Source organism: Saimiri boliviensis, chromosome 2 (assembly GCF_048565385.1).
Source record: "Saimiri boliviensis isolate mSaiBol1 chromosome 2, mSaiBol1.pri, whole genome shotgun sequence".
Classification (NCBI taxonomy): Eukaryota; Metazoa; Chordata; class Mammalia; order Primates; family Cebidae; genus Saimiri; species Saimiri boliviensis.
In genome coordinates, this window is record NC_133450.1 from 69,716,529 (window position 1) to 69,728,881 (window position 12,353).

A 12,353-nucleotide genomic window follows, 5' to 3' on the forward strand; every position below is an offset into this window, starting at 1 on the left:
AGAGCTGGTAGAGAAAGAACTCAGGCTGAAGTAGCAGCCATGCCTAGCCCTAGAAGCTGCTGCAGCCTGGTCCTACCTTGAGATGTTGAGTAAGCAGAGGCTGAGCTTCCCTGAGGCTGCAGCTCGGAGGGAGGTGGACCTGGGTGAGATCTCTGAGCAGCACAGGGAAAGAGAGGCTCGTCGTAGGATCTCGCTTCCTCCTGCCCTCCTTGCTGGGTGAGCCTGTCCCCACAGCCAGCCACACTGGCTCGGTGTTCCGCCAAAGCATCCCTCAGCCAAGAGGGTGAAGTTCAACAGGAGAACATCCTCAAGTTACTAAGAAGCTGGAGCCAACTAAAGGAAAAAAGGAAAGGAGGGAAAAGGTGGATACAATAGAAAAGGGTGAAAATAACTTATCTGGATCGTCAGAGTTTAAAACGCAAATCTCTTTCTCTCATCTGTCAAATCTGGTTATGAAGACCTATGTGGCAAAACTGCTGTGCGAAGTCCTGAAACAGAGCATCCGGCACATGCCTGTTCTGCAGCAGACGCCTCGTCAAAGGGTGGCCGTCCTTAACCAAGGCAGGCTGCAGACGCTGACAGCCTCATCGAAGAGCTGAAAGGATACTGAAAAGGTAAAACTGCGAAATATACTTCAGTGATTCAAAAGAAACCAAATCACCAGAGTAATCGCTTAGGCCTAGGAAAAAAAGGAATAAAATCCAAATTAGAGTTGGGTTTTTCTTGGGGTGTGTGTGTGTGTGTGTGTGTGTGTGTGTGTGTGTTCTGTGCTGTCCCACAGAACCTTCAGAAATAGCTGGCTCACTTCTGGGAGGCTCAGGCTGAATGGATTCAGAACTTGAGACAAGAAATTTCTGTTGTCTAAGCCATCCAATTGGCCGTACTTGGTGACAGTAGCTCTAGCAAACAAATACAACCATATAATTTCTTGTAGGCACATTTAAAAAAGGTAAAAGAGGTTGGGCATGGTGGCTTACGTCTGTAATCCTAGCACTTTGGGAGGCTGAGGTGGGTGGATACCTGAGGTCAGGAGTTTGAGACCAGCCTCGCCAACATGGTGAAACCCCATCCCTACTACTAAAAAAACAAAAATTAGCCAGGCATGGTTGCCAGCACCTATAATCCCAGCTACTTGAAAGGCTGAGGCAGGGGAATCGTTTGAACCCAGGGGGGCAGAGGTTGCAATGAGCCAGGATCACGACACTGCACTCTAGCCTGGGTGAAAGCGTGAAACTCCATTAAAAAAAAAAAAATGAAAAAACCCACATGAAACAAGTGCCCCCCCAGCTTAAGCCTGTAGAGTAGGTGGATTCAAGTTTCAGCCCCTCCACTGTAAGCGGGCTTGGGTCATGTGTTTAACCTCTCTGAGTCTTTGTCTTCTTATCCTTAAGATCAGGAGAAAAGGGGCACCTGCCCCTGGGAGCCCAGGGAATGAGTAAGACAGAACCCACACAGAGCACCCTGCATGTGGGCGGGGCTCCGTCAAGGTCCTCCGGCATCTTTTTGACTCCTGAAGGGTCTGTCTGGGCATGCAGTGTGAGCTGCAGCTGACTGGGCACACCAACCTCCACATCTCCTGACAACCCCGAAGCGGGGCTCCCGGCTCACCTGGGTCCCCCTGAGCCCTGGGAGTTTACATGAGGCTCAGGAGACCAGAGAAGGGCCAGAGCATTTTTTTCTTGAACCTTCTATAAGCAAGGATGAGGAGGGGTGATGGCAGGTCTAAGCACAACGTTAGGACCAGCTGCAAATGCTGCCGGCAGCTTCCTAAGGCAGGAATGGGCAATCAAGGGTTTCCCCAGGCCCGTCAGGGAGGGTTAGGAGAGCCCTGCTGGCCTTGTGGGGAGCCAGTCACTATTCATCACGGGTATTTCCTCAGTTTGCCCTTTTAGCACTAACCCCACCTGCACAGTTATCTCATAAACATCCACTTGTGGCAGGTGGCTCAGGCCTATAATCCTAGCACTTTAAGAGGCCGATGCAGGTGGATCACTTGAGGTCAGGAGTTCGAGACTAGCCTGGCCAACATGGTGAAACCCTGAGGCAGGAGAATCACTTGAACCCAGGAGGCGGAGGATGCAGTGAGCCGAGGTCATGTCACTGCACTCCAGCCTGGGTGACAGAGTGAGACTCCATCTCAAAAATAAAAACAAACAAAAAATATCCACTTGCTGGCTAGCTCCAGCCTGATGGAGGCCTGCGACGGGCAGGGTGGGGCGGGTCGAGGACACTCCACTCTGGTTCCAAGACACTTTGTTTTGTGTCCCATGTCATTACTTCCTGGCAAAAAAATAATGTTCCCAGTCCCATCAGCCAAGAGCAATCTGGAGACCAAGGCTCCTTGGCTCAGCAAAGAGCTGATACCGGGACCCTCAGGAGGCTGTTAGGTCACACAACTGTGACCTTAGGCACCAGCCACTGGCGCTGATCCCTGCCTAGACAGCGACCAGCCGGGGAGAGGCAGTGACGGCATTTTCAGTTCACTCTTCATTGCCAGGCTGCAGAGAGTTTGAGCAGTTACATGATGCGGACAGTTGTGCAAGAAGGCCCCGGGAGAGAGAACGTGGGTGTTGATCAAAAGCCAATGCGACTTTAGATGGGAGGCCTTCCTTGGAGCTGGGAGTGCCCAGCCCTGACTGAATGATTGGCTTCTCTCACTTCAGTTTCACAGAGCCGCCTAAGGAAGGGGCGATAATTACGTCCCTCTAGTGCAGGCGTCCCCAGACTTTTTACACAGGGGGCCAGTTCACTGTCCCTCAGACCGTTGGAGGGCCGCCACATACTGTGCTCCTCTCACTGACCACCAACGAAAGAGGTGTCCCTTCCTGAAGTGTGGCGGGGGGGGGCTGGGTAAATGGCCTCAGGGGGCCGCGGGCCGTAGTTTGGGGACGCCTGCTCTAGTGAGAGCCTTCTCACTCTGGCCTTTATCTCCTAATGGAGACATTAGGCCAGGCGCAGTGGCTCATGCCTGTAATCCCGGCACTTTAGGAGGCCGAGGTGGGCGGATCACCTGGTGTCAGGAGTTCGAGACCAGCCTGGCTAACATGGTGAAACCCTGCTTCTACTAAAAGTACAAAAAATTAGCCAGGCGTGGTGGTGTGTGCCGGTAGTTACAGCTACTCAGGAGGCTAAGCCAAGAGAATTACTTGAACCCGGGAGGCGGAGGTTGCAGTGAGTCAAGATCGTACCATTGCACTCCAGCCTGGGCAGCAAGAGTGAAACTCCGTCTCAAAAAAATTAAATTAAATAAAATTAAAAAGGGACATTAAACCAGGTAGTTTCTACAGACCTCTGCAGCTAAAAAGTAAGTCTGGTGCATCTGAGTCCTCGAAAAGAAGTGGGGCAAATCTAGACAAAACAAGAAAAATTTCCAGAACAAACCCAAACTGAATCTCAATCTTGTACATGTGCCCTTTCATCAGCCACACCTGGATGTTTAACTGCTTCCAGCTCTCCTCTGAAAACCAGGGTGAAAGCGAAGCGGAGACACAAGGCTAAGAAACCGCAGGCTCTACTCAGCTTAGTAATAAAGAAAAGCATTTTGAGCATCGAGGTCGAGATTTCGATCTGGTGATCTGAAAGTGGCTCTCTCCCCAACTTTAGTTTTTATTTCCTGGTCATGGAGTGGGCCCAAACACACACAGCACCTCCCAAGCCCCACCCCATCTTTTTCTTCTTTTTCTTTCTTTCTTTTTTTTTTTTTTTTTTTTTTTTTTTTGAAACAGAGTCTTGCTCTGCTGCCCAGGCTGGAGAGAGTGGCACGATATTGACTCACTGCAACCTCTGCCTCTGGGTTTGAGAGATTCTCCTGCCTCAGTCTCCTGAGTACCTGCTAATTTTCGCATTTTTAGTAGAGACAGGTTTCGCCAGGTTGCCCAGGCTGTTCTTGAACTCCTGACCTCAGGTGATCAGCCTGCCTTGGCCTCCTAAAGTGCTGGGATTACAGGTGTGAGCCACTGTGCCTGGCTCTGAGCCTCTTTGTTGCTGCAGTTGACAGCATCCCATCCCATTCCAGCACATTCCAGCACATTCCGGCACGTCCCATTACATTCTAGTACATCCCATCACATTCCATCTGGGGTGTGCTCAGAGATGCTCTTCCCATTCTGTGGGTCCTGGTGAAGAGGATGAAAACAGCCTGTCTTACAGGGACACACAGTTCAGAATTGAAACTGCCAGTTTTCCACTTTGCCTTTTCAGTAATAAAATCATTCAAAGTGTGTTAAGCATCGATTATATGAAGGGAGAAAGGGGACTCGGGAGGTGTGCGGGTGTAAAAGGTGGCAAGCCTGACTCCTAGGAGCCCCGGTGTGTGCTGAGGCCTGGCCGTGGTGACCCTCCAGGGCAGGACGAGGTGGCATGGAGGCCAAGCCCAGGTGCCACCTCCCTTCTTGGGCAGAGGAGCTGGGCTCAGATCCCGGATCTGCCACCTGCCCCTGTGTGCCTTAGTCATGCCTTTCAGGCTCCTAGTGTCTCTGCTTCCTCATCACTAAAATGGGGATGATAAAATCTCCTTGTATGGTTGTCGTAATGTGTCGGTGCTCAAACATGAAAGCCCTTGGCTGGATAAATGCTCTCCAAATGTAGATTCCTTTCCCCTCCGTCTGCCCCCTCTCTAAACCCCTGCATAACCCATTCCCAGCACGCATTTGGCAGAAGGAAGTGCAGGAGGCTCAGATCCCATAGAGTCCATGTCACAGAGGCTGAGCTGAGCCCCTTCCTCAGCCAGGTGCCTGAGCTGGGTGCCGGGGACACACAGAAGCCTGGGATGGGGTCTGGTGCTCAGAGAACAACAGTCTGATTGACAACAGAGCAAGACTCTGTCTCAAAAAAAAAAAAGATGAGGTGGGGCTGGGGAGGTGCTGTGTGTGTTTGGGCCCACTCCATGACCAGGAAATAAAAACTAAACTTGGGGAGAGAGCCATTTTACAGAATGCCTCTCTGGGTAGTCAAGAGAGGAGGTGATTGGCCCAGCGTCACTTGGTGATTTAGAGGAGAACTGGGGAACTGGGATTAGAACTTCTGACTCCAGATCCCTGGCCAGGACTCTGTTCTCTAGAGATTCTAACTGCATGCTCTTTTTTTTTTTTTTAACACTGCATTGTTCTTAGTTGGTTTCTTTTGTGAAATGAGCTCTAGCTGAAGACATGGCTTAAGATAGAACAGTGGTTCTCATTCTTTGGAGATCATCTTTCCCCCATTCTGCAACAATCAATATGTTTCAGATGGGGTTGTCCCAGGGGAGCACACCAGAACAATCAGAGTGACTGACTATAAAGGGTTCAGGCCTGGCTCGGTAAGAGTCTTCCCTGGGACTTTGGTGGGACTGAAAGGGGAGACTATCATTTCTTCCAGCTCCGGAGCAATCCAGATAACAGAGGCCTGGGGCTGCCGTGGAGAAAGCCTACTGAAGAATGAAGACAGAGTTGAAAGGTGGGGGAAAGTTCAAAGCTGACATCATTTGAACCTCTGGGTCCATTCGTGCCAGAAGAGACCACCTCCTTGGACTTCCCAGAAAGAAACACAGGTCAATACATTTCTTTTTGTGAATCAAGCCAATTTGAGTTAGGTTTTGAAAATTTGCAAATAGAAGAGCCTCAACTCATACGCACACAGCACGTAGGTAAAAGGCTGTGTGTGTATGAGTTCCAAGAGCTGACATGTGGAAAGGGCAATTCTGGGGCTCTTTGGGGAATGTCAGAGACCTCCCATTATAACCTCACTACCAGGTGAGAGTGAAAACAAGTTTCGGGTCAACTTTTTTTGCTCATGTGTCCATACTTAACAGCAGGCATTCACAAAAGCTGTCCTAGAACTGTTCAGCGGCTCCAGGGAAGTCCAGGCTTTATTCCTTTATTCTTTAGGGACTCCTACAGCAGGCCTGCCCATATTCTAGCTGCAAGATTCAGCAAAGCTTGACAAACTCCGGTAACCAATTTCCCATGTGCACCCAAATAGAGACGAATTTGGAATCACACATCTTGGGCAGCACTACAAAGGCTGAAGACCCTAACACTAAGGTTTCCAGATTCTTCAAGATGAGTTATGCCCAGGCAGGACAGCCTGGGCAACAGCCCCAGTGGTGAGCACCCCTCACTTCAGCCACAGAAAACCATTTCTAACATAACGTCACGCTCTGGTTTTCACTGGAAATAAAGATGGCCAAAGCACTTCTAGAAGCTTCTTAAAAAGGTGAAAATTGTGATAAACTTCTAGTTTTGGAATAATTTTATAAAAGTGGCAAAGATAGCACAGAAAGTTCCCATAAATACACCCTCCCTCAGTTTCCCCAATGGGAACAGCTTGCATTACTATGGCGCATTTGCCACAACTCATGAACTCACATTGGTATGCTACCACTAATCAAACTCCAGACCTGAATCGTATTTCCCCTAGGGTTTTCCACTCATGTCCCTTTTCTCTTCCAGGGTCCCATCCAGGAAACCACATTATATTTAGTCATCACGTCTCCTTTAGGGTGCTCTGGTCTGTGACGGTTTCTTAGTCTTCCCTTATTGTCAGTGATCTTGACTGTTTAGACAAGCACTGTCAGGAGCTTTGTAGAATATCCCACAATTTGGGTTTATCTGATGTTTTTGTTATAGCCAACTGGGTGATTCACTTTGAGCAAGATTCCCACAGAGGCTAAGTGTCCTCACCATATCAGAGACCTGTGCCTTCAACGTGACCCATCGCTGATATTGACACTGGTCTCTGGTTAGGGTCTTGTTTGCCAGTATTCACTGTAGTTCATTTTCTTTCCCTGTTCGTATTCTGTATTTGAAAACAAGGCAGTAAGCCCAGCCTACATTCAAGGGTTGGGGGCAGCTACACTTTATCTCCAGGAGAGGGGCTCTTTATCCCCGCCGCTCCCTTGAGTGTGGACTGGACACGTTGCCTTCTTCTCATCAGTGAATTCTTCTGATTTCTAAAGGAAGATTTATCTCCTGTCCCCAATTTGTTTATTTTATCTCCTGGGGACAGGAGATAAATCTTCCTTTAGAAATCAGAAGAATTCACTGATGAGAAGAAGGCAACGTGTCCAGTCCACACTCAAGGGAGCGGCGGGGATAAAGAGCCCCTCTCCTGGAGATAAAGTGTAGCTGCCCCCAACCCTTGAATGTAGGCTGGACTTACTGAGAACACATGGACACAGGGAGGGGAGCACTACATACTGGGGTCCGTTGGGGGAAAATGGGGGAGGGACGGGGGGTGGGGAGGTGGGAAGAGATAGCATGGGGAGAAATGACAGATACAGGCGAGGGGACGGAAGGCAGAAAACCACACTGCCATGTGTGTACCTATGCAACAATCTTGCATGTTCTTCACATGTACCCCAAAACCTAAAATGCAATAAAAAAAATCCCTATGGACTCATGGGTATTTAGTCTATGTTTTGGGCTATAATTGAATTGCACGTTCTAAATTTCGTGCCTCAAATTGTTCCAGCTTGGGCCGTTGAGAGTCCTTCCAGGCTGGCTCCAGAAGACGCGAATCTGATGAGCTGCTTCAAATGTTAAGTACCCTCCTCTGCAGCAGGTATTTTCCTGAATAAGGCATGTTTCTGGCATTAATGCAAGTTAAAATGTTTCAGTGAACAAGTTTCAGTGGTTCAACTCTATAATAATTCTAAATCAACTTGTTAAATTTTTCTGGACAATGCCAGCATTTGGATTTTTTTAAAACAAGTAAATTTCTTATTGACGGCAACTCAGTGGTGTTGGGAGCGTTTTGATGATGCGGTAGATTCCAGCCATTCACTGCACTTCTCTAACTGAGGTGACCTATAAACAAGTACATGTTTTTAATGTTGTCTGTCTTCTGTACTGTTCCTATAGGTTTGCTATTAAAAATACATTAAACTATAAAAAAAGTAGCCCCTAGAATGTAGATTAAGACTGATTCACCTAATGGCAAGCAAACTACATATGCTTCGCATCTTTTGTATTCATTTAACTTTTCTGTTAATGTCCATATAATGTTCCATTGATTAGATCGACCACAAGGTCATAACTCCTGGGGTTTGCTGTTTTCGAGAACACTGATGTGATGATTTTTGTGCATTTTTACATTTATATTTTTCTCATGAAAATGTTTACATTTTAATTCATGTCACTTTCTAAAGGGGTTTTGGACTGTCACCAACAATGTAGGGTATAGGGTTATTTAAACTATTGTTATGAAACAGATGAAACAAAATTGCAAATAAAAGGAACTATAGAATGCACACTCACAGACACATACAAATATGCAAACATTTATCCAAATCCCACATCTGTGTCAAGCTAGCTTAACATTTTTCAAATTCGGTTACACATGATATAGCAGGGAGGCTGACCAGAGGATCTATTATATCTGCTAGGGCTCTCCTATTTCTGATCTATTATGATCCTATCCATGGAGTATAAATATCAGCATTTAATATACTGAAAATTTAACATATAAACATTTTGGGGCTTCTTGAGAGAAAAATCTGGCCATTTCTCTGGGAAGGTAACGTAATCATGACGTCATCTGCACCTCATCATGTGAGATCCCCACCTGCCAGTCATCACCCTTAGCGCTTTATATCAGGACTCTTGGTAAATCCTCCTGATATTCCCATTTTGCAGAGGGGAGCCTGAAGCTTGCCCAGTGACATGACCTCTGTCACAACCTCCTGGCAGCACAGCTGTAGCTGACTGATCTGTCTGCCTTTCTCATTGCTGCAAACTTCTTAGGAGTTGGGTCTGTGTCTCCTCTCCCTGCTGCTCCCCAGTGCCCAGCACAGGCCCTGGCACTCAGAAGGTGCTCAACACACCCAGGCTGAATAGTTGAGGCAATAAAGCAGAAAGAAGAGATCAGGAGATAAGCCCCGAAAAATCTAGTAACAGAAAATCCAAAATTAAAAAAACAAAACTTGTATAAAGAATGCAATAAAGAGAAATGGAATAAATTACAACACAGAATAAAAAGTTTTGCCCCGGGGTCTGAATTCTTGCTCATATCCTGACTGTCTGGCCTCTCTGACCCTCAGTCTCTTTCTTGGTAAGGTTACTATGATTGCTCCTATCTTAGGGGAGCTGTGAGAATTAGAAGGAATGGACAGAAGTGTCCAGCACATTATAGATGCCCAATAAATTGCAGGCATAATAATTGTATTTGTTAGCCAAGTGGCCTGGAACAGTCCTCTTCACCCCTGGATTTCTATAAAATGGAAATGATAAAGAGGGGCTAATTATAGTAGGGTTAAATGAGGAACTGTGGACCAATTCCTCAGCATGGTTCTGGACCTTGGCAAAGGTTCCATCAATGTTTGTGGAATTCGCCCGAAAAGACAAGTAATATGCTGTGACTGTTAATCTCGTCATTAAAAAGAAAACCTCACAAGATATGCCAAAACTACCAACAACAAGTCAAATCAAACCGGGTCTTTGGTGCCAAAAACAACAGCTGAAAGCTTCAATTCAGCAGCGTGCGGCCAGACTCCGGTGGGTGGACACAGCCGCAGCCCTAAGCTGTGACAGTGCCCAGCCCTGGGAATGGGACCTGGTGCCTCCTTCTCTTGAGTCCCTGGACAACTACCGATCCCCCTTCCCACCTTTCCTTCCAGAAACTACTCTCCACTGGTCTGTTAGATAAGTGGGACCTTCTCACTGGTGTGTACAGTGCAGAGCTGAGAACACAGCTGCAGAGGTCTCAGACAAACTTGGGTGTTATTCCAAGCTCTGCTACTCCCTGTGTGGTCTTGGGCAAGTTACTTAACTTCTCTGTGCCTCTGTTTTCTCATTTGTAAAATGATAAAAAATACTCCCTCCCAGAGGTTTGACGTGATGATTAAATGGGCTAACATGTCATGTCAGTCAGTGCCTTGCACAGACAAGCAAACAAGGCATGGGAAAAATTTGTACTATTAAGTTGGTGCAAAAGTAACTGTGGTTCCTACTTTTAAAGTAATGGCAGAGGCCAGGCGCAGTGGCACATGCCTGTAATCCCACCACTTTGGGAGGCCAAGGCTGGCGGATCAGGAGGTGAAGAGATCAAGGCCATCCTGGCCAACACGGTAAAACCCCATCTCCACTAAAAATACAAAAATTAGCTGGGCTTGGTGATGCACACCTGTAGTCCCAGCTATTCTGGAGACTGGGGCCAGAGAATCGCTTGAACCCAAAAGTGGAGTTGCCGTGAGCCGAGATGGCACCATTGCACTCCAGCTTGGCCACAGAGCAAGACTCCCTCTCAAAAAAATAAAACAAAAAAGTAATGGCAGAAATCACGATTACTTTTGCACCAACCTAATGTTTACATGGGGAAGCTTGCAGACAGGGCTGGTGATGAGCAAAGCCATGCATTAGTTAGGTGCTCACTAAATGCTTTTTGAATGAGCACAGGCAATGAATGAATAAATGTGCATATGAATGAATGATTCATGCTAAGTACCCTGGCTCACACCCTCCCATTCCTCCTTAGGGCCTCTCCATCCCTTCTCCTGCCCTCAGTTTCCCTTTGGGCTGCCTGTCCACCACTCAGCAGTCTTGATCACTGCCCTCCTCAACTCTTTCTGAGCTGCTCCTTCCATCAGCTGTGGCCTGGGTGGCTGCTGGTGGTTGGTGGAATTATTGTGTGGCTGGAAACCCTGCAGCGAGTCCACCCTCCCTTCGTCACCCCAACCCTGGCTGGCTGTGCAAGCCACAAGCCGAGGGCTATAGTAGGATCCCTCCCCCATCCCATCCCCATACCCCTAACTGGGTGCATATTTCAGGGTTGAAATGAAAGGCAAGAGGTGGGCTTGGCCAGCACCGGATAACCCTAGAGGAACCGCGAGGAATTATAAACAGTGTCACGTCAACTCCAGATTGAGCCTCAGATCCCGACTTGAGCGCAAGGAAATGGGGCTGTGACAAGGAGACGCTTCCTGCCAGACGGATGTCCAGAGGTGTCCCGCGAAGGGCATGATGACAGGCAGAGGCTGAGCTGGGGTGGGGAGGCACTGCTTATGCTCTGCAGGTTTTGCTACGTGCCATTGAGGGGCAGCCTTTGAGGAGGGAGGGGAGATGAAGGTAGGATCCTCATTACCTTTGCCAGCAGCCACAGAGCAGGGACATCCTCCAGGAATTCCCAGCGTCCACAGGGACCTAGCATCCTCCCGGGGAGACTCCTGGCAGGTTTAAAGATTGCTGAAGCCGGAGAACAGCCCCGTTGCCTCCCCCATCCCCATGTCTTATCAGGCTCCTGGAAATGCTGAGCTCTGGTGGCGTCAGAAAGTTTGGGGAAAGATTCCAGGGCACATATTTGAACCTTTCACTGCCTCCCTGCAGTGATGGCTTTAAGATGCATGAGACTTACCTCTCTAGGGAGACGTGCCTGCAGGAAGAGGAAAATGGGAGAGGTCTTGCTGATTTCTCTGCTGGCGAGAGCACTCACGCCCAGCTCTGCTGACTGTAGACAGCTCTGCAGGCCCCCAGTGGGTCTGCCCAGACCAATCAGCTCGCGTTGGCCTCGTCCCAGCAGACACTGCCGACCAGCTGCAGGGTGTGACCCGAGGCAGACAGTCCGATTGTCGTCACTCATCAGCAGGCAACAAGTCTCTTAACCTCTGAACCTCAGCTTCCTCGTCTATAAAATGAGAATCATTTTATGGAATAAATTTTCCTTCACACGAGACCCATTCCCCCCACCACCAAAAATATATACCCCAGAACATTCCATTACCAGTACTACAGGGCTGAGCTAAGTCTCCAAGCCATCAAATGGTGAATTGACAACAGCAGGTCACACCATTTCTCCATCTCTTCCATATTCCGTTTTCTGCATGAACAAAATTGTATGTTTTCCAATCATTTTCAATGCAAATGTTTTTTCGAACACATTTCAAATTTGTTCAGAAAAGGTAAATTAGAATGTATTTGATCCATCACTTTGTATCTACAAGGAGGATGACAGGCTGTAAGGATTTGAGGAGATGCCACTGGGGCCAGCATGTTATAAATGTATTTGTCTTCCAGGTCAGTTGTGCACACCCTCGGTGCCAGGCCCGAGAGCCCAGGGACACTGCTGACATCATCCCGGATCTCAGTGTCGTGGTCCTAGAGGAAGATGGGGGCGCTGAGAGATGGCAGATACATCCTGTGCTAAAAACGTTTTGGTAGCAATCGAGATCCAAGGCTGGGCGAGTTCACATGTACATCTGCCGGGGGACCCTGACTCAGGAAAGAATTCCAGGGTAAATGACATTCCAGCTGAGCCTTGAGGATAAGTGGACTTAAGCGTAGGGGGACATTTTAAGCAGAACAAACAGCAAGTACAAAAACAGAGAGGCATTAGGGTCAGACATTTCACACCCTAAGATAGTCCCCGTGACAGCTACTGCTTCT

General features: G+C 48.1%; 1 long non-coding RNA gene across 1 annotated transcript in view; it reads right to left on the reverse strand.

The window, feature by feature from the left end:
- Nucleotides 1–10,748: 10,748 nt before the first annotated feature.
- The window catches only part of LOC141583588 (uncharacterized), a 52,752-nt gene continuing 51,147 nt past the window's right edge, over nucleotides 10,749–12,353 (reverse strand). Inside the window, exons 3-4 of the long non-coding RNA XR_012516249.1 lie at nucleotides 11,692–11,787; nucleotides 10,749–11,595 (exon numbers count right to left, since the gene is read on the reverse strand). This is a non-coding gene — a long non-coding RNA (uncharacterized LOC141583588). The remainder of the gene's footprint in view (nucleotides 11,596–11,691; nucleotides 11,788–12,353) is intronic.